This window comes from Prosopis cineraria, unplaced genomic scaffold (genome assembly GCF_029017545.1).
Source record: "Prosopis cineraria cultivar Desert tree isolate PC_DT_omini unplaced genomic scaffold, ASM2901754v1 PC11, whole genome shotgun sequence".
Classification (NCBI taxonomy): Eukaryota; Viridiplantae; Streptophyta; class Magnoliopsida; order Fabales; family Fabaceae; genus Prosopis; species Prosopis cineraria.
Window position 1 is genome coordinate 17164633 of NW_026555342.1, and position 5199 is coordinate 17169831.

Consider the following 5199-nt stretch of genomic DNA (forward strand, 5'->3'; position numbering starts at 1 on the left):
GCCTGGCCTATAGCTGCATAAAGGGGCATGAGATTTAATTTCAACCTCAAGAAGCTTTTGGAGGCATCTCTGGAAGCTAAAAGTTCACCAGAACGTTTCTTATGGCTTAATGTGAATTGTTAATGAAAAGCTATTGACCAATGTGGTGTGTGGTGAGGCCCAAGAGACTGTCATGCATGCACTTCGAGACTGTCATCAAGTCTCAAGTTTCCTAGTACGTGGCTTCTTCGTTTCTTTGGTTTAAACGGTATAGAATGTTTCTTTGGCTTAGTGTGAATTATTGATGAAAAGCTATTGACCAATGTGGTGTGTGGTGAGGCCCAAGAGACTGTCATCAAGTCTCAAGGTTCCTAGTACGCGGCTTTTTCGTTTCTTTGGTTTACATGGTGTGAAGAATTTGGGTTAGATGGGATGTTGGCGTTGGCAGATCTTAGGACTTGGTGCTGGTGGGGCAAAATTATTTTTGGTGAAACACAAATAATATATATTTTATTGATAGCAAAATTTATTTGCTAGTATATAAAATCATAAAAATTAAATTTTATTATATGTATAAGAATAGAGATTCAAACTCCAATTATTCATTTAAATAATAATGAAATCCCTACCACATAAAATAACTTAATTCGCTAAAAATGTGAAATAACAAATTGGCGTATAAAGATCAAAATTATTTTAAATTATATAAATGATTTTAGTAAAAATATAGAAAAAATAAAATAAAATAAAATAAAATACATGATTCCATTAAAAATATAAGAATTAAAGAGGTTTAAATAAAATTGTTTCAATGAAAAAATCATTTATAACATTTGAATTATTATTAAATCTCAATTCTCTTTTGCTCCTCTTGTCCTATTTATAGGGTAGAGAGAGAAGAAAAAATTTAATTTTATTTATAGGACATTTGTCAATTTTCAATAATTCTCTTTATATTTTTTTCTTATTAAATGCTTTCAATGAAAATATTAATAATGAAATTTAAGAATATTTATTAATAGTAAAGATGAAAACTTATTAAATTTTAAGATGAAATTAATAAAATTTAAAATTTTTCTTAATCATTGTAAAATATATTAGAAGTGACTTATAAATTAAAGTAGAGGAAATATTATCTATTGTTCTAGATTTTCATGATCTTCTCGTTAGTTTCACTCTTTCCAATATTTTAAATCTATACTTTTAGAAAATTTTACACTCCAATTCTTGACCTAAATCGACAATCATTTCTCTCTACATCTTTTCTTCCTCATCCCTTGTTCCCCTTTCGATCAGTGGATTCAAAACTAGTATATCTGTAGGGGTATATTAAAACTCAATTCATATTTACACTATGAATCACAAATTTGAGGGGGCAGTTGCCCACCATCAAGTGTGAGTAGGTCCGCCGCTGAACATTGGGATTGCAGAGATGGTTTATTATAGCTTTTAGTCTGTTCCACATCAGAAAGTTTCAGTGGGGGTGTGATTTATAAGCGTGGATGCTTTCTCTTCTAAAGGGTCAATCTTTTGGGCTTTCTCTTTAAACTTGTTCAGACACATTCGGCTTGCCTGCAGAAATAAAGCTCGTTCTTGAGCATGCCTCGTCTGGGCTTAGTCCCAAGGGGAAATACTGCCCAGTTCCAGGATCTGTGTACTCCGCCATCGATGGGCGGCATTATGAAGTTTAATGTAGATGGGTCTTTAATTCCATACATCGACTGACGCTTGTGCCTGGGGAGGGGTTAGTTCGAAACCAGGGAGGCGAGTTCATCCATGGCTCTAGCTTTCTGCGGAGACTTGGGGAATTTTCTGGGCTTCAAACTTGCTTGGGATTAACTGGGCAATGAGGAATGTGATTGTCGAGAGTGATTGCCTTGCAATTGTTCAAGCAGTTCAGTGGAGCAGCTGTGAAGTTTTGCAGGATTGTGAAGTTTTACAGGAAATACAGAGTAAGATGAAGTGACTTGTGATAGTGTCTGATCTGCCTACCATGCCCTTTAGGGATAATTCTAATCGTTAGCTTTTGTTGATGCTTTTTCTATTAAAAAAACCAGAGTCTGAACTGACGATGATTACATTAGATTTTACATATTATTAAAACTCAATCGAAATCACTCATCATAAAAGTAGACCCGTGAACTGGTAACTCACAACAAGAGCTGTTACTGAATTCATATGTGGGTTGACCGATCACCAAGAGATGATCCTTCCACTTAAAAAATAAATAAAAAATAAAAATCCAAGGACGCAACTAGAGATGATTTTTTTATTTTAAGAAAAAATAAAAGGAAAAAAAGCATGCTCTCTCCCTCTCCACCAGCATATGCAAAGGGAAAGCACCAACTCATTCTGAAATTTTACTCGCTTCCCAGAAATTTATTTGTGGAGGTTCAAAGGCGTGCTCTGCATTTTGCTGATTCATCGCTTTCGTGTAAATTTCTCTCCCAGGTTTGAGTATTCAAATCCTAATACCTTGCTAGCATTTTGTGATTATTGCAGCATTGGCGATTCACATGGCAGCACCATCATCGGTTGGCTTCGCCGGCAAACCCAAGTACAGATGATGTTTTTCTAAATTTCAGAGGCGAAGATACTCGCCACTCCTTCACTGTGCATCTCTACGATGCTTTACGCCGGAAGGGAGTCAACGCCTTCATAGACGACAAGAAGCTTGGGAAAGGGGAGCGGATCTCACCAGCGCTTCTTAAAGCCATTGAGAAATCAAGGATTTCCATTATTGTGTTCTCTAAGAACTATGCTACTTCCACATGGTGCCTCGATGAACTGTCCCACATCATTCAGTGTAAGAAGGAGAAGAAACAGGTGGTCATGCCAATATTTTACAATGTGGATCCGCTGGATGTTCAATTTCAGAGGAATAGCTTCGGAGACGCCATGGCTGCTTTGGAAGATAGGTTCAGAGAGGACTCGGAGAAAGTGCAAAAATGGAGGTCTGCTTTGTCTAAAGCTGCTAGGTTTTCATCAGCATGGCTTTTGGAAGAGGGGTAGGCTTTTTTCTCCTGTATTCTGATTGCCTTCTGTAGCTAAACGGTACAATTATTGCCGCAGATATTTGATAATTTTGTACTTTCAAATGGAAAATAGACTTTCATACAGTAAAGGGATAAAATAAAATAAAATTGAGAGTTAATTCATATTGAGGTTATTTTTGAAGATTTAAATGAGGTTTTACCAGAAAGAATTATGATAAATGAAAAAAGAAAGACATTTTGCATCATATATTCATTATTCACAGCAACTAGAAAATTTACACTTTTGTAGATATGAATGGGGGTTCATTGAAAAGATTGTTGAAGACGCTTTTGCTATGTTACCTCTTAAACGCTTGCATAGTCGTGAGTACATGGTTGGACTTGAGCTTCGCATAGGAAAGTTGAAGTCACTTTTGGATCATTCTAATGATGGCGTCTGCATGTTGGGGATTTATGGAACCGGTGGAATTGGAAAAACTACCCTTGCAAAGGCTTTGTATAATTCAATTTTCTACCAATTTGAAGGTGCATGTTTTTTGTTTGATGTAAGAGAAGCATCAAAGAAACACCAGGGCAATGTTCATCTTCAACAGACACTTCTATCAGAGATTCTTGAGGAAAAGAAGACAAAGTTTAGCAGTGTTGATGAAGGAATATCTAGAATAAAACACAGACTCTCTCACAAAAGAGTTCTATTGGTTCTTGATGATGTTGATGAGGCTGAACAGTTAGAAAAAACTAGCAGGGGGGTGTGATTGGTCTGGCTGTGGCAGCAAGGTCATTATAACAAGAAGAAATAAGCAGTTGCTAATTGTGCATAATGTTGAAAAAACATATGAAATTAAGAAGCTAGACGATCATGACTCTCTTGAACTCTTTTGTTGGCATGCATTCCATTTGATCCAGCCTCCAAAAGGCTATCAAAATTTGTCCAAACGTGTGATAAGCTATGCAAATGGCCTTCCATTGGCTTTAAGATTAATAGGCGCCAATTTGGCGCACAAGAATTTAAAGGAATAGAGGTCTACATTAGAACAATATGAGAGGATAGCAAAATTCTAGATGTACTAAAGATAATGTCACGCCCCAAAATAGAGGGTGACCGGCACGGGTATGAGTCACTTACACATTCCCGTAAGCCTTAAAATAAACCTTGATTTCATTTTACAAAAGAAAGGAACAAAATTTAATCAAATCCTATGAGAATTAAAATAACTTATTGGATTCAATATCATAAAAAAAAGTGTCGATATTTTTTTTGTAGAAATTTCGGCAGAACCTCCCCTGTAACTAGGATCTCCCAAAAATTCTACAACAAAATTCTGACAGATAATAGTATAAATCAGGAGCGTAGCTCCTTCCAGCCAACAACCCATATACAGATCCAAAAATAAAGTTTATCAACAACCTATGTGGAGCATCTATTCTTTCTCTCAAATCAAAAGGACATACAAATTATATATTTACATAAAGACAATAATACCAATCAAAATATCCACCCACTGTAGCTGGTTGCCCTTTTTGAGGTCGCTGGTAGAATCGGCGTCAGCTAACCAATCTGAAGCCAAATAATTTTTCCAGTGAATAGCATTCCCATGATAAAATTCTTAAAACTTAAATTGACAGTCTCTAATAATGGTGTCAAATAATTGAAAGTAATTCCACTAAAATTATAAGCATATAAGTTATAATCATATTTGAAAAATAAGAATAAGTAGAGAACAATTTATGTTCTCATGCTTAAAGAAACCATTTGCTCTCATATAACTCGAAGTAATACAAATTACTAGTCAACACCGGATAAATTTTGAAAACATATATTAATCAACATTTAAAATTTTGAGAACTCAACAGAACAGGTTACAAACGTGAACACTCAGTCCACGAGGGTAAATAACCAAACGCGGCTTATGCCACGAAAACAAACGTGGACACACCAGTCCACGAGGGTAAATAACCAAACGCAGCCGGAGCTACGAATCAAACGTGGACACACAGCCCACGAGGGTAAGTAACCAAACGTGGCTCAGGCCACGAAATCAAACGCGGGTACGAAGCCCACGAATACCAAACGTGAGAATAAAACTCACGAACAAACTAGCTAGTGTTTAACCACAGCGCGCTACGGGCTAACGGAACTGCCGCTAGCAACAGTGTTCTGTGTGAAGTTCTCTTAGAAATCCCTTTTCAACATGCGAGAGAAATGATTATTTTGAATTTAAAT

General features: G+C 36.1%; 1 pseudogene; it reads left to right on the forward strand.

The window, feature by feature from the left end:
- Positions 1-301: 301 nt before the first annotated feature.
- LOC129286216 (disease resistance protein RPV1-like) lies at positions 302-4037 on the forward strand (annotated as a pseudogene).
- Positions 4038-5199: the final 1162 nt, after the last annotated feature.